At 37.9% G+C, this 22,475-nt stretch overlaps 1 protein-coding gene across 11 annotated transcripts in view; it reads left to right on the top strand.

Moving 5' to 3' along the window:
- Window positions 1–10,878: 10,878 nt before the first annotated feature.
- OSBPL6 (oxysterol binding protein like 6) overlaps window positions 10,879–22,475 on the top strand; it is an 89,504-nt gene continuing 77,907 nt past the window's right edge. For 7 of the 11 annotated variants that reach the window (XR_015740261.1, XM_087917255.1, XM_087917740.1 and 4 more), the window contains exon 1: window positions 10,925–11,128. The gene's annotated coding sequence lies outside the window, so the exon portion shown is untranslated. Of the gene's footprint in view, window positions 11,129–22,475 lie in introns of all 11 variants that reach the window. The other 4 variants (XM_087917640.1, XM_087917681.1, XM_087917476.1 and 1 more) reach the window with 4 other exon arrangements.

Genomic DNA, 22,475 nt, shown 5'->3' with positions numbered 1-22,475 from the left:
CTCCCTTCCCGTTCCCACAATTGCCTTTCGCGCATTGGGAGAATGACTCCGAAATAAAAGAGCCGGGAACCTTTTCTCCTTTCCTTGAATCCCGCAACTCTCTGGAGGCCTTTTATCGTCTGGATCGGCACTTCGCCAGCGAGGCTGTACAGCGGAATGGAAACGGAAGGATGCGGTGCCTGTAAAGTGACGAACTGTAAAGTGGCACTGATGTAACAATAATGTGACTCTGAGGAAGAGGAGGCTACATTCCTTGACTGCCAATATTGGAAGTACCGACATCTAAATTGTTAGGGTCTATAGCCTGAAGAACGATGGAACACGTGTATTTAAAGACAGTAACTGCAAGAGTTGTGGCGACCACAAGATGGCAGCAAGGAGATGCAGAAAACCCTAGCTATGCATTTTGGTGTAAATACCTCACTAAAGAGATCATTTGCACCTTGGTTTTGACAAATGGAATTTCTTAGCATGATGAATAGACTCGGATGCATGGTGGGTCACTTTTTTAAAAACCGTATAGTCTTTTTACCAGAACTTTCAATAATGGTACTGACTCTTATCCCATACACACAGTACTTTCTTTCTATCTCTATCGGGGAAAGGAGAAGAATTAGCTGGAAGGAAGGAAACAAGGAAGGAAACTTTTGGCAGAAGAAGGAACCTAGAGAGTCACTGCATAGTTGCAAGGAAGTAAGAGGAGAGTCACAAGACTTTTCTTGCTCCTCAGAGCAGCATCACTACAAGAAGAACTTTTATTTAATTGGTTCCCAGCAATTTTAAACAAAATTGCTTGAGAACTTTTCACTTTTAATGTGCTCCCCCCCCAAAAAAAAAAAAATTGGCAAGCTTTCCTTAGTTGGGAAATCTAGTCATTGGAAGTATCTATTGGAAGAAGGGAAAGTGTTGCAGATTACTTACGAAAATTTCCAATGATTAAAAGCATTAACTGTTTGCAAAGCTGGACAAAATCTAGTCTGGATTCTGGAGTTTGCAGTACCAATAATCCTGAGCCTCTTTCTTACAGGATAGATGATCTGTATGGTCAATTGACGAGATAGAATGACCAAACATTTGCTTTTCTGCTGTTATTCATGCTTTTGTCCACTGGGCAGCTGAAAAAAGCCAGTTGCATGTGGTGTGATAAAAGATTATTAAAACAAGGAATATGGACAAATTTTTCAGCAAAATGCATTATGAAAGAAACACTTGTTCTTGTGACTGGTTAAGCTGTCAAAATAAGTCTAACAATACACCTCAGTCCCCACATGAAATGATTACTGAGGATCAGTCATGATACCACAGGCTTTTAGGATGGAATTGGATAGACCATTTTCATTAGATTTATGATATAGATAGTCAATGCCTATACAGAGAAAAAAGTTCATGAGACAAAGTTCATTAGCCAATATTTTACTTTCTTAATGAAGACTTAATAAAATGTATAAATAAATAAATAAATAAAAACAAGGAGATAATGTACAATACAGCAATTGGCAAATGCTAATGCTACACGTTAATTTCTAAATTATAATTCTTGGATTTCAATGTAAATCAACTAGAATATATGCTAGCAACTTTTAGAACCAATTGGACAGCTTCCAAACTGACTTTTCAGGCATGCCCCATGGCTTCCATATCCCAGACATGCTACCTGATTGGTTGTAGCATTCCAGTCTCAGTTCCAGAGAGGATGGCTGTAACAGGAGAGAATTCAGCATCATGGGTTTTTGTTTCCTCACATCAAGTGTCCAGTGGACAACTCCAGCTATTTCCTTGCCCACCTGGCACTCAGTCCTATGCCATAATTACTGGAGGACAAAAAAAAAGCATAAATTCCAGTAAGAACCAATCCAATACAGAAACTAGACCTCTTCAAGAGAACCCTTGATGACCTAATCAAGAAAGGGCAAATAAAAAAAGAATAACGGTGGTAGATGAAAAGCAGTGGACTCATCCTCCCCCATTTCTATAAGTGCTTAAAAATACATAAGCCAAACATACCTCTTCATCCATTTGTATCATAATTAGGGAACACAATGTGCCAAAGAATTTACAAAAAAGCTTGGACAGCTCATAGAGGGGAACAAATATTCTATTAATTCCACACAATAATGTCTCTAGAAATTCTGAGACCTAAAAGTAAAGAAGATGAAATTATGGTTTCATTCAATGTTATAGTACTCTTTATGTCTATAAATTTAGAAATAGCAAAAGGGTTCAAGATGGCAGTACTATGCAACACACATGACCTAATGAAACACAAAGATCACAATATCCAGAATCCTGGACCTCATCATCCTCTGCCTCACTACCTACATTCAGTTTGATGAGACAAATATACCAACAAAATCAGAGGAAAACCCACGGGATCATTTCTCTTCAGGCTCATAGCACAGACCATAATGCAGTGTCTAAAAACTTTAGCATTCCCACCACACAGAATGAAAAGTATGGATCCCTTATGCAGTGTGTGTGTTTGCAAGCCTCATTTAGTAAAAGGAGGGAAAAAAAACCCAATCTCTGCATATTTATGTATGTGCTTGACCTGGGCCAGGGCATCCTCTCCAGCAGGCAACACCCAGATCAGCAGAGATAAACAATAGACAGACAACCAAGCAAAAAACATACTCTAATCAAGGAACTATCAATGAGAAAAACCACATGCCCACCAATATTGGCAGGGCAAACTTCTGTATATAAACCCCACCCTCCCTAGCACTAATTTTTCTTGGTTGGGTAATGACATGTCTGCGAATAATCAACCAAACTCAGCGGGTACCACAGACTCCACAATTCAATTTGGAGTGGCATATATTCTCTTCTTTTGGAAGCAAATAAATAATGAAAGAAGCAAGCTTGCTAAATCTTTCTACCAGGCAAAGTATGACATAAGGCCAATTATCAACGCTTCTTTGGGAAACAATGCTGTCCATTAAAACTATGTCTCCTTCAAAGCTTAGCTTCTTCGAATGAATCAGTCTAAGTAGTTCCATTAATGCTTTCACCGGGTGGGGTGGCCAGCTCAAAAACCTCTTTATTGCAATGACAATATTTATTGTTGTAGGCAACGGATATTGTACATACAAAACCTGATTCCCAAAGGGATTTGTGTGTGGGTGTGCGTGGGTGTGTGGATTTTCCTAATCACATCTGATTCTATAGAACCAGAAGATGGCATTATAAAATTCATTTCATTTCTATCAACTCCCCCCCTCAACAGGCTATAAAGTTCTCAGCCTTATCATAAGGGGGAGGATACTACATAAAAACAACTTCCCGAGAGATAGGGAATAGCAGCATTCATTGACTACACTGAGACAGGAAGGCAAGGCTAATATAGATCCAGCGATCTTCTATGAGAAGAGATTTATGATCTTCCACTTTTCACCCTTCTTTCAGCCCTGCCACATAAGAGGTTTCATTTCTCATTGGTGAGGATATTGAATGCGAGGCAGATAGCATGATCAGCCACTACACTTCTTAATAAAATCTAATTTCTAGTAAACTCTTGGCCTTATTTTTGTCCTTGTAAGTGGACATTCAAATATTGTATATAAATGGAGTATAATCCACAAACGATGGTGTATTAATATTTGTGTGAGCTTTCAAATAGGCTGTCAGCCTTCAAGACTCCTTTCTTTTCTTTCGCTATCTTTTCGGCTGCCATGGTAATGGGCGGAGGGTGAATCAATTGGGCTTTGTGGGGTGGGAAATGTGCTGGAGGTTTTAGAGACTGAACTATATAACTTGGGGAAAACTTTATCGTTTATGCTTATTCGCTTGCTTTCTGCGCAACTGCAACTCTTTATCAAACGATAGAGTCTAAGAGTGTCTTTCTTGGATTTTGAATGGAGCACCATCTGACATAGGCATTGTTAGATCTCAACATCAAATTGCTGAAAAGGCAGCAGGTTCCATAGGTAACCTGGCATTGATGCCGCAAAGGCTATTTTAGTATTTTCCCACAAAACAAGGCAGATGAATACGTTGGTTGAACACCGACCATCTCTCCCTAACCTTATTTGCTCTTCCAACAGGACATTGTCCTGTTGCATCTATTTGATTAAATTCCCATAGAGTTGTCTAGAAAGCCACTAATTATTCTAAGAAAGATAAACTGAGTGAATATTAGTCAGGTTTACCTTGTTTTTTCTTTTATATATTAGCATTGTAATAGATCTAATCCAGCCATTTGAAAGCATATAAAATCTGTAAGGGAATTTTAAACTGTGATTCAATATTTGGGAAAAATTATATCCGCTTATCTTAGCACTTACAATGACTTTTTTTTGTCTCCTTCCTAGATATAGAGGACTTGAAAAATGCATATATTTTACTTGGGCTTCCAAATTTTTTGTCAGGGAAGAAAAAGAAGAATGGGCAAGATATTCTTTTTTCAATGAAGCCAAAACTTTTCTCTGAAAAATATTTCAGGAAATCTATGAAATACAAAACTTCAAAATTATATTCATTTTCTACAGGTGGCTTTCACAGACAATTCATTCTTGTCAGTGCCAAAGGTTGAAAAGGTGCTTTGCTTCTTTATGCTAACAATGAGAAACACCATCCAAAGACCTTAAAATATAGTATGCATTACCTATTCAAAATAATTCTGTGCTCTTGATCTAAGTTATGATTCTTTGAGCAAAAACATGAGTTATTTTTAATGTATGTTATAAATACATGGATATAGTAAAATGAAGGGATATAAGCTTGAGCAGGGAGCTGGACTAGAAGACCTCCAAGGTCCCTTCCAGTTTGTTCTATTCTATTCTAGCTTACCTTTCTTTTTAAAAATATGCATGGCTCCTTCAAATGTGAACTTAGAGCAGTAACTTTAGATAGGTAACACATTTCAAATTTTAGTAACATTTTCAGGAACGGATATTAGAGCGTCCATATAGTAGCCACTGGGTGCACACCTACTTTTATCTAAGGACACTACAAAGTATCTCAGAGAAAGGAGTTAATTCCTGTGTGGAAAAGATCGTCCTTGGATAGCCAGTAAATAGTAATGTTTTTAATATTGGCAAAGCAAATACATCCCCTGTAACATTTTATCAAATAAGGAGAGTAAAGGTTTATGGGGTAATTTTATGATTCTTAAGCAATGTTTTAAACAGTGTTCATGTCTGCTTACAATGTCTACTGCCTTCTCAATCAATTAATTGATCATTTCAATATATTAATTTCACCCTTGTGTCACAGCCTGTAAAGTACTGGACACATAATTTCTGGCACTATAATTTTGAGTCTGCTACTTGCTTGTCTAGTTATTGTTTTTCTCTGATTCTTTCATGGGAAGGGGTTCCTATATTCTAGACAAATTTTCCTTGAATCAGATATATTAGAGTATTGCTCTCTCCTTTCGTAGGGCTGGATATCTTCCAAAGTCTTTGCTGTTCTGTTCTGCTCGCTCATTCAAACAAACCTAATCGTTTTCAGTTTCTCTGAGTATAAATTAATTCAACCAATCATTATTAGCAGCTTTACCAAACATAGTAAGCCCAACGAAAACAATATGGTATCAACATGTACAATTGCTTCCCTTATTTAGTTGTAAATATTTTATTGTTTTAAAAAATGGGTTTCTATTTTAAGGATTTTAAGTTTCCAGAAGTAAGCATTAGATCCTTTTGAATTGGCTTTGCAGTATGCTACTTCGTATGGTATTGTTTTCTATTCCATTTCCTTTCATTCTTGCTTGACTTGAATAAGTTATGAATTACGATACAGTATCTTCACTTTAACTCTTCTCATCTGTTCCACTGCCACATTGCACAATGAGCTCTCAGTTCCTTGCTGTATCCTCTATAACTGTGTCATCTAATGAACCCAATGAAGATTAAAGTTTATCTTGAATAATAACAATGGTACTGTATTTAAATTTGTGTAATCTTTTCAAATTATGTCAAAATGATTGGTTTATCTGGACAAGACTGGTGTTGACTACCATTTGCAGCAACTTTCAACAAAGCAATATATTAACCTTTTCCATGCTCACTTTTTAGAATGGAAAGACTGCATATCTTATTCTTGTATTTGATTTGCATGTGTTCATTCTCTGTGGCTGTGATGGCAAACCTATAGAAAGCATGCCACAAGTGGCACACAGAGCCATTTGTGTGGGCACATGAGCCCCAGCCAAACTTACCTGCTCTGTGCATGTGTGCACCTCCCAGCTGATTTTCAGCCTGTTTGAGGCCTTTTTTGCCCTCCCGGGGGTTCGAGGGAAGCACCTGCAGCCTTTGGAGGCCAAAAAATGGGCCTTCTCGAAATACTGGAAGTGACGAAACCAGAAGTGCCTAAACTGGCCCATTTTTTGGCCTCCAAAGGCTGCAGAGGCTTTCTTCAAGCCCCTGGGAGGGCGAAAACGGCCGCAAATGGGCCAAAAATCAGCTGGGAGGTGCACGCATGCAGGGCAAATAAGGGGGGTTGCACATGCATGCGCAGGGGACGGGGTACATCGCATGGTGGATGCTGGCCTGCATGCGTGCACTATCATACGTGTGTGTGCTTTCGGCACACCACAACAAAAAGTTTCCCCATCACTGCTCTATGGTATTAATGACCCTTGTTAACTGCTTTGATTCTCAACTTAATCCTACAAAAAGGAGGATTGTCATATAAATGGCATTCAAAGCATGCTGTTTAGGTTCTCTTTTTTTACTTTGCCAGGCACATCCTATGCTTTTACAGTTAGTTTACAGAATTAGGCATCATCTAATAGTTGTGTTCTAAATTTAGCCAATGATTTTTGATGTCTAAATACTATTGCCAGTTGAATTCTAGTGTATAATGAGAAAGGAATAATTATAGGAGAACTTAAATGTAACTGTTCTAAGGAAAAACAGACTAAGTATTGTGTCGGGATTTGCTTTTAACTACCTTTTATCTGGAAAATTACTCCATCTACATCTTCACACATCTAAGTGGGAGGATGATAGGACACAAATCCATGAAAATATTAAATTTCCTCATAGGATATCATCACAAATGTGGCATGAGTCAGATCACTACCCACTGACAACCATGTATATATGTAGAAGGCTTCAATGCATAGTTTGGAGCGTATGCTTCAATTGGTGCCGCATCATTTCTTCCCATCTTCGCTGAATTAACTATATGCTGAGTGGCATGACTCACATATTAATTGTAAGATTACTTCCTTCTCCCCGTCCCCCTCCTCCTCCTCCTCCTCCTCCTCTGTATTTGCTTTCTATTCTTTTACTTTTGTGTGGCAAGATACTAAGCCACTAGTGCAAGAAATTGCCAAGTAAATTATTCCTTGGATAGTATAAGCATTTCTGGAGTGAAAGTAGTATTATCCCTGCTATTGCAACAGAAGATCCCATAGGTAGAGTTTATGGCCCACAGAGGAGGAGCAATGAGCTAGGCTCCATCTTGTCTGGTGAGCCTGTTGTGGAATCATCCATGGTCAGTGGACTCCTTTTCTTCAAGGTTCTTTCAACTACGATTAGGAGAAATACCAAACATTTTAGCTGCACAACTTATTTTTGTGGTAATGGTGATGGAGAGGGGATAATTAATTTCATATAATAAGACTGAAATGCTGGTCTAGAAGGGGGTGGCTATTTTCCCCAATGAATATTATACTGTAAAATTAGTGAGTAACAGAGTTGGAAGGGACCTTGGAAGTTTTCTAGTCCAACCGCCTGCTCAGGCAGGAAACGCTATACAATTTCAGACAAATGGTTGTCCAATCTCTTCGTTAAAACCTCCAGTGTTGGAGCATTCACAACCTCTGGAGGCAAGCCATTCCCCTGATTAAATGTTCTGTCAGGAAATTTATCCTTAGATGTAGGTTGGTTCTCTCCTTAACTAGCTTCCATCCATTGCTTCTTGTCCTAGTGCTTTCTTCTGAATACAATATATGAGCTATAGTTGACAACTGAAAAAGATCTTCCTTGACAAATGCCACTGAATAAAATTATTTTTACCATGTACAGTAGTTATATTTAGTTTGTGACCATTCTGTATAGAAAACAATCTATAACTGTTAGTGGAAACAGTCTGATCAGAAATGTACCAGCTTTTTCAACAATCCTGCAGCAGCTCTTAAAACAAATTTTCTGGATCTCGTTTAATAAATTTTATTCAACTTTTTGATAACTGCTTTTTCTGGATCCAAAAACACAATGGTCAGGGATGTGGATCAAGAAATTGATTAGACAATTTCCTTGTTTCTTCCTTGTTAAATATAAAATAATTCTCAGTGAAGTGAACCTGCCACACTAGAAATGTTGAAAGAACATTTTTGTATTCATGGGAATGACTGGTGGCAAGATAGGCTGGAAGACAAAAGGCTGACAAGGAACCCACCAATCATTGTCCTACAGTATTTTATATTTCATTAGAGTAGCAGCACTAACCAGTCTCATTCTCAAGGCAAAGAAAAAGTAGAGCGCTTTATATTGATACATTTTCCTCCTATCTCAAAGAAAGCATATCACAGTCGTTGGTGGATGAGCCCATAGAACGTGTTCAGAATTGTTCGATAAAATCTCATTCCCAAATACTGAAATATCGAATACTCTACGAAGCATTTAGTAGAGAGTCTTCCAGAATCGCTGAAAGAGTTGGTGACATTTCTGATCAGAGTGTTTCCACTGTAAGAATCTTATAGTGAAGATTACTGTTTTTGCAACTGTCAAGTAGAGCTGAAGGTCATTCCTCAACATTAAGAACATGTTTGATATAGCAGTTGGACTATTTCCTGGCAAGCTATCCTTTTATTAAATGACTCTGTTTCTCTTTTTTCTTGTGGATGGATAATTTGCTTGAGTCATCTGGCCTTTTAAAAAGATAAAGGCATTATTCATCATTTCTGCTCTTTTCTTCTGCCCTCTAAGTCTACACAATGTGGGATAGTATATTGTTTGAACTGAGTTTTAAGATGTTCTTACAGAATAGATTACTTCTACCATTTATTACTTTTCTATAAAGTTGGAAAGCAACTGCTTTCCAAATTTGCTGGATTCAATACCTAGAATTCTCACTCTATCTGGGCCAAACCATGGGTTTGTAAACTTTCGGACCATGGAACCTGTTAAAACAGGAAAAATCCCAGAACTGATCTAGAAGCAGTGATGGACAACAACTGCATTCAAATTAACTTTTTGTTATCTAAGTCTCCTATGGAAACCTATAAAATTCATTGCCTTGCACTGGACAAAACAAAGGTGGGATATAAATCTAATAAATAATTCTTGTGGAACCCTTGGAAGAAGCCTTGATCCAAACAATAATCCATTTAGTGGTGTTGAGTTTGTGAAATCCACATCTTGTATGCATGTACGATAGTATGCTATTGAGGACACAAGAAATCAAAACTATTTCAAGGGTGCTATGGGTTGCTTCCAAGTCTAGCTACCCGAGTCTTGTTTCCTTATTCCCTCCATCACACTAACATGGGAAACTAGAGATATTAAAATACATGATTATGTATGCTGCTGATGACAAGAAATGATTGACTTCTGACCATACAAGATTTGTGTTATTTCTACCAATATCACCTTGCACAACAGAGTATCTAATAACTCTTGTGCAGTAGCAGAAAGTGGTAACCTATGGTCAGTCTGCGTATTTATTTCTTTGTTGCAGTTGGCATTCAATCTAGTGTTCAATCTACTCTAGTAACTGGATTAAACAACTTTTACTGTGCAAATCCAACATGTTGAACTGGAATCTAGGAGATCTAGGTTCAAGTTTACAGACGCTCACAATACTCCTTCAGTACTCCTGGTTGGTTTCTTCAGCCCAGCTTACAAGAGAGTTTAAAGTTTTCAGTAGCCTTCCTATGACCTCCTAGTTGGGGTCTATGACAATTCGACAAGGCCAACTCGCCATGACCAAGTCACCACGGCTAACTCATCATAGCCAACTTGCCATGGCCAACTCACTGCAGCATAACATGCCATGGCCATCTTGACACAGGACAACTCGCTGTGGGATAAGAGTTACACTCATATCAAAGAAATGGTGGAATAGAATCATTAAAGATGTAAAAGGAGGGATAGAATGAAATGTAAATGTCAAAAATTAAAATATTTTTTATTTATTTTAAATAATTAAATAGAATTGTTAAATTGACCCTGACAAGTTGTCCCGCTGCGAGCTGACCCTGACAAGTTGTCCTGCAGTGAGTTGGCTGTGGCAAGTTGTTCCATTCTTTCCTAGTTATGTGTCTGTGTCTCTTTGAAAAATCCTCGTATCACCTATTACATTTCACATTTTTTTCTATTAGAACCCAAAGTGTTAAACCGCTTGTTATAACTCTTTGATCCCCATCTTCAGGGAAATTGTTTTGAAGGGCAGCGTAAATAAATATTTAAGAACGAATAACAGTGTTACTCGCTCGGTTTTACTTCACGTGTATACTCATCTATCTGCTGCTCTGCAACACAGGCTCTATATACACCTCTATTACCCAACTCAACGTAGGTACGAGTAGCTGGTCAGATGCGTACATGCAAAGCCAGCGGGATTATTATTTCTATGATGGGTTTAAGTCGAGAAACGAAAACCTGGCTCATTTCTCCTAAGGGCGGCATACTGCTTTGTAAAGAACCGGTATTCCGGTATCCTTTTAAAGAGAGCTGGTAAGCTCGGCGTCCTTTCTGAGCACACCCACGCGCGTTGCCATCCCTTTAGCCACAGATCCGCTGAAAAGGAGGAGGGGAAAGGGCCTCGCTTGCTCTCCCTCGGCTCGGGGGGAGGATGACTTAGCATTGAATCCGACTCAGGCAGGCAGGCAGGCAGGCTGGCTCTACGCTTCCAGGTCTTGGCACAGGCCGGCCGGCCTTCACCGAGCAAGACGGGTGGGCGGGAGCACCCGCGAGGCGTTGAGGGAGGGCGAGACTGCACAGCCACGGAAGGGAGGAGGGAAGAAGAAGGGGAAAGGGCCCAGGAAAGCTGCCTTGAGGAGACGGCACACGCGCCGCCGCCTTTTCGCGGGACTCGAGTCTGCTTCGCGAAAAGAAAGCGGGCGACGACGACGACGACGCCTTTCCTTCGGAGCAGCTCGCCGCCACTTTCTTCCCTCCACACCTCCCGCGTCCGCATTTTCCTACTGCGGCGCGCCCCGAGCTCAGTTAAAACTCAGGTGGGTTCTCTCTCCCCTGCCGCCGCTCTCTTTCCAGGGGCTTTGCGCGGGGGGTACCGGGCAAGGTAGGTGGGTGGGCGGCGAGATTCCTTTCCCTTGGTTTATCTGACCCTGCTCAGGGGAAGGTTAGGATTGAAACGACCAAGGGGGATGTTGCCACGGTTCGCCCCACGTCCAGTCCTTCCCCCCCCCACACCCGTCAGAGGGGCTGCCGGCTGCAGCAGCTGGAGGGAGGACGCCTGGATGCGGATAACGGAAGCGTCGTATCGCCGCAAAGCAGCACCGAGCCGGGTCTGGAGGCCGTTTGCCGACTTTGTGACAATGGCCGTGTGCGGACGAGGGGGGGAAACAGAACTGCACGCAGGCCGGACAGCCAGACAACTGCGGGGCTCCGGTTCCCGTTGGGGTAGGCGGGGGTACAAGCTGTTAAGGTTAGCTCCTGCCCCCCCCCCCATGTCCACACCCATCAGCCCGACCTAGGGAAGAGGCAGGAGGGTCTGCGATTCTTGGGCGCACGTTGTTGACTGCGGGGGAAGGGTGGTTTTGTGCGGGCACGCGGGTCTGGGAGACCACGGGAAAGTGCGGGTTTGTAGTTCTCTTCCCATACAGTACTTGCATGCTCGTGGGTGCCAATAGAAATAACGCTGCATTTTAAAACATAGCCTACTTTTAAAAACAACAACAACAGGATAATATGTGCCCTTAATTCTCTCATGTTGCAAATGGATAAATAATATGAGGGCAAAGAGGTCCCCCCTCCCCCCGTTTTTGCAGGCAGTGCTCCGTCCCCTGCATAGCAGGAGCTGCTCTGCATTAACGATGTCATCAGAGAAGCCGGGCCTGCCTGGGAAGGGTACTTTTCCTTGCATAATTTGGGGGGCGGGGGGGCGGCAGAAGCTGCATGCTTCAAGGGCTGTGCTATGATAAACCTATAAATGAAGCTTAAAAACTTGGAACTGACATCAGGGCATGATGTTATATAACTCAGTGGTGCTGAAATGAAAGGGCTTGTAAAGATCTGTTTGTGTTATCAGGAAAAAAAAAACAAGAGGTTTTCCCTTTACCTACTGTATCATTTTGAAATATGTGGCAAATGAAATGTTCCTGTGTGTTGGAGAACAGGAGTCCCAAGTTTTGATACCCGCAGACATATTAAAGTAACTTGTTAGTCTCTCTCTTAAATTTCAATTAATGAGAGAAATTTATTTTACTTTTAATTTGCTTAAAGTTGTACAAAACATTAGTATTTCACATGTTTTAAAATGTTTTACCAGTGCTACTGGTAATATGCTGTGGGGTAATATTAAATATTTCTACCAGGTTAGAGCAATATGCTAACGTAACAAGAATATTTGTGTTGTATTTTTCATAGTAAAACACATTTCCAAGGTCATACAACAGCCTGCAGTGTAGCTTTCATTTAGCAATTTGTCATCTGTAAGATAAGGTGCTGGACCCACCTTGGAAGATTATATTTACAGTGGTTCTTGAATGGAGTCTGGAAAAATTGAAATACTTTATAACTTACTTGCCACATATTTTTAGAAATATTGGCAGTAAGGTGCTAAAAACTGCTAAATTGACTATTAAAAACCACAGTAGTGGAACTCTAGTGAAAATCTAGCAGGTAATTACAAGACTGATAAATGCTGTTATTCTCTAAGTGGTTAGCAACAGGATGCCACTAGCTAAAAGATAAAGCAGTTCTTAGAAGCATGTATCTCTTTGGCTTGGTTTGAATAGTTGTATAACATATGTATATAGGTTATATATTTGCTCATATTTCCAAAATACGTTAATGTTATTTTACTGATAATATCCTTGACTTTCAGAAACTGAATTGGAACAGGGAGGGAGCAGATTAAAATGAAGTTGCCAAATAATTTTATTTCAGGATAAATTGACGCAAGTAAGAAATTTAAATGTACATTGTGGTTCTCTGCCGGGGGGGTTAAAAAGAACAACAAAACTATGTGCTGTGGAGGAGAATGGGAATGAAAACACTGCTACCACAGTTTCTCTGTATCCATTCATCTATAACATTTTTAGGTGATTGTAGCATGACTCCCTTCCATAATAGAGCAAATGCTCCAATCTACCTTAGGAGTTTACAAGAAAGATGCACAATGTATGATGCTGCCCACAGAGTTTTTGGTGCTGTCATTGCAGGGAAGCGAAAATGTTGCTGCTTAATTGCATTTTAATGGTCTTTGTGATGGAATGACTTTTTACAAGCTATACATATATTTGTTTGATTAAAATGTTTTTCTTCTGAGCATTATTTCCAATGTTAGCTATTAATATTTGTTCACATGTATAATTATAATTATTAATACGTGTTTAAATTATATGCCGGTGTGAGAATTATAATTTAAAATAAGTAGACTAGATCTTTTCTAAACCATATGTAAGCATATTAACCCACTTGCAGAATGTACGCAGAAGTTAAAATTTAATTTTGTATGAATGCTTTTAGAATATGTTACTAGAATGAGAACATGATTAAAAATACATTAAAAACATAACTCGTTAAAAAATTAAAACAAAAACAAAAATACCAAACTGAAGCTAAAATCAGTTGAAGTTGTTGGAACAACATTTTATATTGTTGTTTTCATTTGAGAGATACATGTGTAATTTCTTATACATGAACTGAAATCTATCTGTCTGTCTGTCTGTCTATTAGAGTTGTATGTGAGTTAATGGAAAGGCCAAAATGTCACCTATTTATTTATATTTATATATTTATTTTATTAGATTTGTGTTCTACCTTGCCTTTTAGGAATGCCAGTTTGATACATAATAATGGTTAAAGCTATTGGGGGGCTGGAAGCTTTAGGTACAAAGAAAACCAATTCTGAAAATCTTGTCAAGAAAATTGCATGGACTCATTCCTGCATTTACCAGGAATCAAGAGTGACTTAATCAACCATTACAATTTCCTTCAGGAGCTGAAGATGCATGCATAGTGCTTCCTCTCCATTTTTCTCTACAACAGTCTTGTAAGGTAGGTTGGGCTGAGGGACAGCGAGTAGCCCAAGTCCAGTTTGTGCACAATGCAGAAGAAAAACTTTTAACACTAATTGTTCTTAAAATGCAACTGCGTTTGATTTCTAGCTTTAATGTTCCACTGATTGCAGTAGCATTTTGGAAACTTTTTTTTGCCCAATATTTTATTATGTTCAGAACTCTGAGACTAACTAAATTTAGATTAGATTATTTCTTTTATCATAAACTAGTTTACTTTGTAGGTTAGAGAACATTTATGATAGCATCATTCTCCTACTTTAATTAATGCAATTTATACATTACTTTTTATGAAACAACACCAGATTTTTTTAGTATTGAGAATGCAGTAAAAACTTGACTGTAAAGTAATTAAGGGTACAGAATAATTAGGAACAAAATAATTAAGTCAGGTAAAAGAAAAAGCAACTTTGGAATGGTGAATGGATAATACTAGAGAAAATAGCTCTTCCTTGGTCCCTCTCCATCTTGCTTCCTCTGATTAGAACATTAGGCCTAAAGATTTGCGATTCCCATCCCATGTGCCACTGCTTCCTGTACCTGGCTGTGAACCTGTACAATTGTGTAATTCATTGCTTTGCATATTGATGATCTCAAATTCATCCCTGGCATTTCTGCATTGAACTAGAAAACTGCCTGCCTAAAACCCTGACATGCCAGTTGTAGTCAATGTCAAGTAGACTGGGGCAGCAAGCACCTTATGTTCCTATAGCAGAATTATGATCTGTGGCATTGCAGGTATGCGGGATGAGCAATGAGGCTTTGACTCTGTAGACTTCCCAAGTGCTACTTAGCTGAGCAGATAATGGAAATAATATTTCAGAAGTGAAGCTTATGGATTCCCAAGCTTTAAAGAAACAGATCAAAAGCACACTTTTTCTGTATTTCTGTAATTACTGTAATTTGTTCTATCATTCATGACAAATGGACAACACTTGTATGTTGTTTGCAAAAAGAGATGGGTGGAGGATTTTGGAGTGGATGGGTTATTCCATTATGGTAACCTACCTGCATATTAACAGCAACATAAGCTTTGATGTCAGAAACAGGCTGAAAAATACTCCACAAGTATTTGGGTTTCTTCAAAGTGCAGGAACTGAAAGTGATCCCCAACTCTAGCAGGAAAATGATTCCATACAGCAGGTTCTGCGGTAATTGTTACAGTTACTTTATGTTTCCTTGCTGAAAGCTTTGTAAATATGAGCTTTAACTCTCCTGTAAATGGAATTTCAGTGTTTCAGACTGGATAAAACAGAATATATAGCCCCCTTTTCCTTCCCTGATATATTTTCTCTGCCCTATAACATATCAGCACTATCCTAGACTAATGTCTCGTGTTCCAGAACTCTTCTTCCCACTGCAATCTATGTGGCCAGAAGAAAACAGTCAAACTAATTTTTTGGAGCACAAAATACTCCATGTGACTTGTGCTAATACATAAAAGTGTACTATGTTTTAATTTTAGAGGTACATTCCTCTGATAAAAGATTGAGATTAATGCTGAAGGCAGTAAAACTCATGATTGAAAGGGAGCTACTTTTGTTGAGGCAATTGATCCTGCTTTTAATATGAGAATTGTTTTGATTTACAAATCAACAAGAGGTATTAAGATGTTGGATTCTGCTGTTTAAATAAAAATACATGTGGATTAGAATTTATTGTGAGGGATTGGGCTAGGGACTTTATTTGGAAGTAAGCATGGTACATAATAAAATCTCTATTATACAGTACATTCTCCCAGAGTTGAGGATTAATGCTTAAGAGTTCTTCACAGACCACTTTAGTTTTTACTGTGGTAAATTCAATCTAGTATCCTGTGCAGACTTCATAATTTCATAATATCATGCAATGTATTTTCCTTTCAAATATATTCTATGCAGTGAGAATATCTGAGCTTTCTTGCTTGAGTTTGAATTAAATTCCACAGGTTGCAAAACATATTCACTTGAAAATATGTGTATTTGAGCCATTAAATCTTAAATGCTTGAGTATATCTATCCTACTATTTGTAACAGGTGAAGGAAAATACATATTTTTAAAACACCAGGTCTAGAGGAGGATATTTTTCAGCTTTAGCAGTTTGAAAAAGAAGATATCAAAGCTGAACATACATAAAACATTTGAATAATGGAAGAATGGTGGTAAATGATCTATCAGTAAATAATCCTAGAAGAAAGTGAGGATTCTTGAATTAGTTTTGAATAGTATTTATCCTTCTTACATTTTTCAAAAATAGCAATCTTTTCTAGACAGGTAAAAAAGGATGCTCCCCTATGGCAGAGGGAAGAGGTTACATTTAGGCTAAAAGGCTTAAATGGATTTTTTGTTCCCTGCTCACGTAACACATTTAACTGCTGGCATCTTAAGTATTGATAGAAACCTGATCTAAGGAAGCATAATTTATTTTTGATTCTGTGGCACTCTGGCAGCTTAACATGTGTTTGTGGTCACATAGTAGTGTCATATTTTCAGTGTTATCAGGAATTTTCAAGTGTTTGAAAACTGCCTCTTTCCAAAGACACTTTACCAAGTATTTCTCAATGGGAAATTCAATAATAATGAGAAAAAAAATTACCCTGGAGGACATACTTCCTAAATTATTTATTTTTCTCTATACAGCAGGTCTTTTCCTTTTAGCACAGTGAACCCTTGATTTAATAGACCTTGTTACAATAAGCATTTCGTGTGACAAAAATTTCTGCGGTGATTTACATCATTTGTGTAATGATGTCATTTATATAATTTACATAATGATTTCATTATACAAATTATATAACTTGTGATGTGATACTTTGAGATGATACTGGTGAATAATGAACCCAATCTCAATCTGATTAGTCTGTTAAATGAGTTTCACAGTATTTTCACAGTACTGTGTACAGAAATATCAATTCAGATGACAGTGAGGGCTGATAGGAATGGGAGGTATCCAACATGAACAGATTTTGTACAGCAGGATATACTGGAGAAGAAAAAAAAGGTACAAAATTTAGATACAGAGGTACAATTTTCCTGGTGCAAACATTTCTTTTTGCTCATTATATTTTGAATATTGTGAATGAATCCAAAATTCTAGTTAATGATGATGCATGCTTATTATTTATTATTTATATTATTTACAGCTTTAGCTTGTAGGGACAAATTAAGAGTTCGGAAATATTTCTTATTTTTGGAGGTGTGAAACCGGTATATCTGATTTGCTTCTCTTAAGACAGGAATATTAAACTAAGAATAAACCACTTTGGGGGAATGGAATAAATCAGGGTTACTGATTCCTATGTCACAGGATCATGCTACTAAAAAATGAAAAATGCTAATTTACAGTGGCTCATTGTTTCTCATTTTTGAATATTTAAAGCTTAACCTCAGGGCTTAATACCCATATTGTATGTACATATGGACCAATTTCTCAGAAGATGAAAAAAGTCCGAATATTAATACCTTGTGAACTTTGGTGAAATCAAAATTGTCCTCTGTATCTACCAGAGGCTGAAAGAAAATTGAAGGGCAAGTCTTAAGAACAAAAGATGCTTTTTCTGTAACTCAAGTCCAGCACACAAATGCCTTTCCTATTTACCCTCTTCATCACATGTAAAAATAGTGGCAGGGGAGTGGATCAGGCAGATGGGGAGATACCCTCCCTTCTTCGCTGAAGTTGTTCCTACCAAATGGACACTTGGTTGATGACAGGGAGAAAGATTCTCTTCAGAGATTGACAGGGAGAGAGATCTCTTCAGAGATTGCAGGAGTATCGCCCAATACCACCCCTAATACAACATAATAGGTAAAGTTGGTCAAACCCTTTCTACCATTATTTGCATACATTCTTTTGCTAGCTCTTGCTTACATGTCAACTTTTTTTACATTGCATTCTAACATCAGATTTACCAGTGCTTGAGTAAAATATCTTTTCTGAATTTTGGGATGGTTCTTTTAGGTTTTAAGCTACTTTGGCTGAACAGAACCGTACAGAGTCCAGATATATCTTGATAGCTGGCATCCAATACTGCAATTGCATAATTTTAGACTCCAGAATTAATAGTCTTGTAGAGGATGCCTACTTTACCCAACATTTGCATTATTCACTCATTTTAAGTCATGAACATTTAATTTAATGCACTTGGGGATGTGTTTGTTTTGAGTGGAACCCTGGACGTCTGTCTTAAAAGTGTCATTGTTTATTTCAAAGGAAAATGCAGATAAAAAAAGATCAATTCCTTGGTGGGTCACCTGTATCTCTCAGGTGTAAGAATAGGGTCATTAAACATGGCAATATTGCTTCCTGTTTGGTCCTTGTTAGGCTTAGACTGAAAAATAATATTCCTATTTCTCTGTAGTAGAAATAGAGTAGGGTTCTCTTAACTCACCTTGACTTCCCTTAGCATGTGACCAAATTGTCAGCGGTATAATGATCACATCTGGTGATCATTCATACATCCAGATGATGGTGTTCAAAATGTAAATCCCCTACCCCATCTTTATGTATTTTTCAATCTGAGTGAGTTAAACATATTGACAGGCTTTTCTTTTCTTTATGGCCTTTATGGAACTTTTAAGTAGTTAATTTACATTCGTCTCCTGGAGGCAAAAAACAATTCTGTGAATAATAGATCAGACATAATTTCTTTGATCCTGCATGGTAGAATGGTTCCTTTGCTATTGCATGTTACCACTTGGATGCTGGGAATTAATTTTCCAGGTTGATTCTGTCAGAACAGAGAAGTTCATAGGGCTTGACACAAATTTCTTTTGTACCTTTGCTGTGTCCAAATCTGGCCTAGGTTGCAGAAACAGTCACTTCATTTAGCATAGCCACTTCTCTCTCGCCTCTGCCACAGCTGTTTCTTTTTATGCTTAAATAGAAGAAGCCTCTTATCTAAACTCTTAAGAGCAATCCTAGTGCATGTGTATGGGTGTATCTTGTATTTCAATATTCTCCAAGGCAGTGTTTTTCAACTTTGGCAATTTTAAGATCTGTGGACTTCAACTCCCAAAATTCTCCAGTTAGCCATGCTCACTAAAGAATTCTGGGATTTGAAGTCCACACATCTTAAACTTATCAAAGTTGAGTAACACTGAGAATATTGAAATTACAAGATATACCCGCACACATATTCTGTGATTGCTCCGAAGAGATAAGAGGCTTCTTCCATTTAAGCATAAAAAGGATGATAAACTTAAAAAGAGGATATTCACAGAGAATGATTGTGTGAATGAGATAGACAGTATATAATTTGACAAACAAATACTAAAAGTTGCCAAGGTTAAGTGGATCTGTATTTTGATTGCCAAGGATAATATCATCTCTTTTCACTAAATCGTTTTCTTCTTTTAACAACTCATTTCTGCAACAAAAATGAATTTTTGGGACCAAAATGTCTCTTGTATATTCGTCTGAAACTAGTTCTAACTGCAAGCAATCTAAACACAGCTCATTTGAGGATTTTTAAAAATCCAATTTGAAATATTAAAAACTCTGAATAGCTTTACAGAAACTTTGAAATGCAGAATCAGTCTTTAGAAAAAAAAGTCATGTTAGGTTTTCCACTGTTAAAGACTATTTGGATTCATTGGTGCATAATTCTACCTTATGCCTTCTTTTAACTCTATTGGCTATTCTAATATTTACATTCATTTTCTGATTTTCAAAGAAAACCTTACTGGTAATTGAAATAAATGATTTGACGGTAAAGTTAATGAAGATATGAATATACATCTAGCTAAAAGATGTTGGATTTGGCAAGACTTTGTATGCAATTTAGACATCACAACTACATTAGAAACCATTTTCCACAGAATTATTCTATTTGTTGCAAATAAGGATTTTGTGCTGTGATGGAAATCTTAAGAGTGGTGCTTGGCATGCTGTAATAATAACCTGTGCTTAAGCATCACAATAGCCAGAATGACCTTCATCAAGCTCAGGATGGAAATCTTGTTTGCCCAGGATCCCAGAATAAATAGGAATGGTTGCTGGAGCAACATAGTATTCTCAGTGAAGTGTCAAAGGTAAAGCCAAAACACTCAGTGGAACATTGCAATTAAAATAGCAAACATCTTCAGAAGTCACACATTTTGTCATCATTTATGTCAGAATTTTTTTACACTGCTTTCGATTTAATTGTTAAAAGTTCTCTGGAGGACTAGCAAATGTACCAAACAAGGAAGGAAAGAGAAAAATCACTTGAAAATAAGTCTCAGTGAAATTAATATCTGACTGTAAGAAACTATCCATTGAGCTTTCTGTTAAAAATATTTAATTACATTTAGTGGGAAAATCAATGAGTAGAATAGATTGGAACTAAATATAACTTGATACATTTTTGTCCCTTGATGCATGCTTGTTTTGATAGAATGTTTTCAGATATTATGCTGTTTAGAGAGCTCAATAAATTGGCCCAGTAGCTTCCCAATATTATACGTATGTTCATTTTTGTCTCATATTGTCATCTTGTTTCCCTGACACTCCATTTTTAGTTATACCTCTTTTTTCATTCTTCCAACAGGCAGTAAGTGACACTTGTAATTAAAAAAATAAATAAAAAATGTACAAATGTAATGCGCTGAATTTGGACCTATCAAGAATATGCGCTTGCTCTAATAGCTTAGGCTAAATGGTTCCTGTATATAATGTCCAATTTAAGAGATCATACCTACAATTCTATGAAGATGTGCTAAGTACTAATTTGCCTCTCAGTTAATGTAGCAAGAGAAAAAATTACCATTGTTTGAATTGAAGCAGCCTCACATCAAGGATTACGTATATTTGGGATATGCTACAGCAAATAAAGAATAAACACTTTTTTCCTGCATTTGCTTAAAACTATATCTCAAAATGTCCGCCATCCTTTTGTTAAACCAATTGTGTGGACAAATGATTTCTCAGAATGAGTTGCAGATTCTTGGTAATTCACAAGACTCCAATCATTCTTGCAAGAAATCTGTCAACGCAGAACACATTGGCTCTGAAAGCCATTACAAAAGCATTCTCATTGTTTTGAGTGCTAGAAAGGCTTTTTCTTGTCAAGAAAATCAGAGTTTTTGCTTCTGAACCATTTCTAAGATTCAGTGATATACAAGGCAGTGCAATTTTTGCTAGATAGTCAGCAGTATAAATTAACATTACATCTTTACCGTTATAGATGTGAAAAAGCTATACACATTTGACTATGTTGGTTGCTGTTACGTTCCTTCAGTTGAAAATTATCTCTTCGCTATAGAATTCAGCTTTGATAGAACAGTAGCAGTATTTCAGTGGCATGTCAAGGGCTGTGTTGCAAAAGGCAACAAGACTACATCAAAAGATTTTAAAAGGCAGGGGGAAAATTGAATTAAATTTTTCCAATTACGGAAAAAAGTAATTGGAACCTTGAAGTACTCTTCAAGGTTCTGTAATGTAACACAAGTGCACAAGAAACAGAAAAAGAAGCTTCACCCATTTATACAATTCAATTATTAATATTTAGGGGAAAAGAGATCTTAAAACATGCAAACTGGTCTATGCGGTTCACAATTCTAAAAGGCCACTGAAGGCATTCCTATTGTTAAAATGTCTGTTCAAAGATACTTTGTATACTTTGGATTATCATTTTCATTCTAGGCTTAAACTAATTTAAGGAATATATGAGCAAAAAAAGGAGGAATTTCTCTCATACTTATTTTCTCACTTGGGATTGTGATATGGGAAATGGTTGGTCAAAACTGAAGACGTTTGGTGTAGGAGTGGGATTCAACTTTTTTTACCACCAGTTCTATGGGCGTGGCTGGTAAGCGCGCTTTGTGCACGCACGTGCAGGGGGTTTGATACTGACCAGAGGTGGTATTCAACAGGTTCTGACGAGTTCTGGAGAACCGGTAGCGGAAATTTTGAGTAGTTTGGAGAACTGGCAGATCCCACCTCTGACTGGAGATTTTACAGTATCCTTCCCATCACACCCACAGAACCGGTAGTAAAAAAATTAGAATCCCACCACTGATACTGACCTTCTCCTGCAATCCTGTACTGTTCCTGTGTATTCAACAGCTGACACATGGGCAATCCGCTATGCCATGCAAAGTAGCTCAGCTTCAAAACCAGGAAATAAAGGTTAGTATAGAGCTAGGGCTGGAGGGCTGGCCCAGCAGTTGATTGTCGGAACAAACCTGTTCGCTCACAGATGATCCTTGGAGCTACCAGTTAGGCCAAATTGGGCCAAACCAGTAGAGTACCACCCCTGATTTGGTGGACAATTGAATTTGGGGAGCACTAGGAAAAAATTTTATCTGCAGTTTGCCTGATAGCTGAAATTTCCCAAGGCAACCTTGCAGGTTTCTAATTATA

Source organism: Pseudonaja textilis, chromosome 1 (genome assembly GCF_049901715.1).
Source record: "Pseudonaja textilis isolate UNSWEBS1 chromosome 1, rPseTex1.2, whole genome shotgun sequence".
Taxonomy (NCBI): domain Eukaryota; kingdom Metazoa; phylum Chordata; class Lepidosauria; order Squamata; family Elapidae; genus Pseudonaja; species Pseudonaja textilis.
The sequence above is the reverse complement of the archived record's forward strand: the minus strand, read 5'-3'. Positions and strand labels throughout refer to the sequence as shown.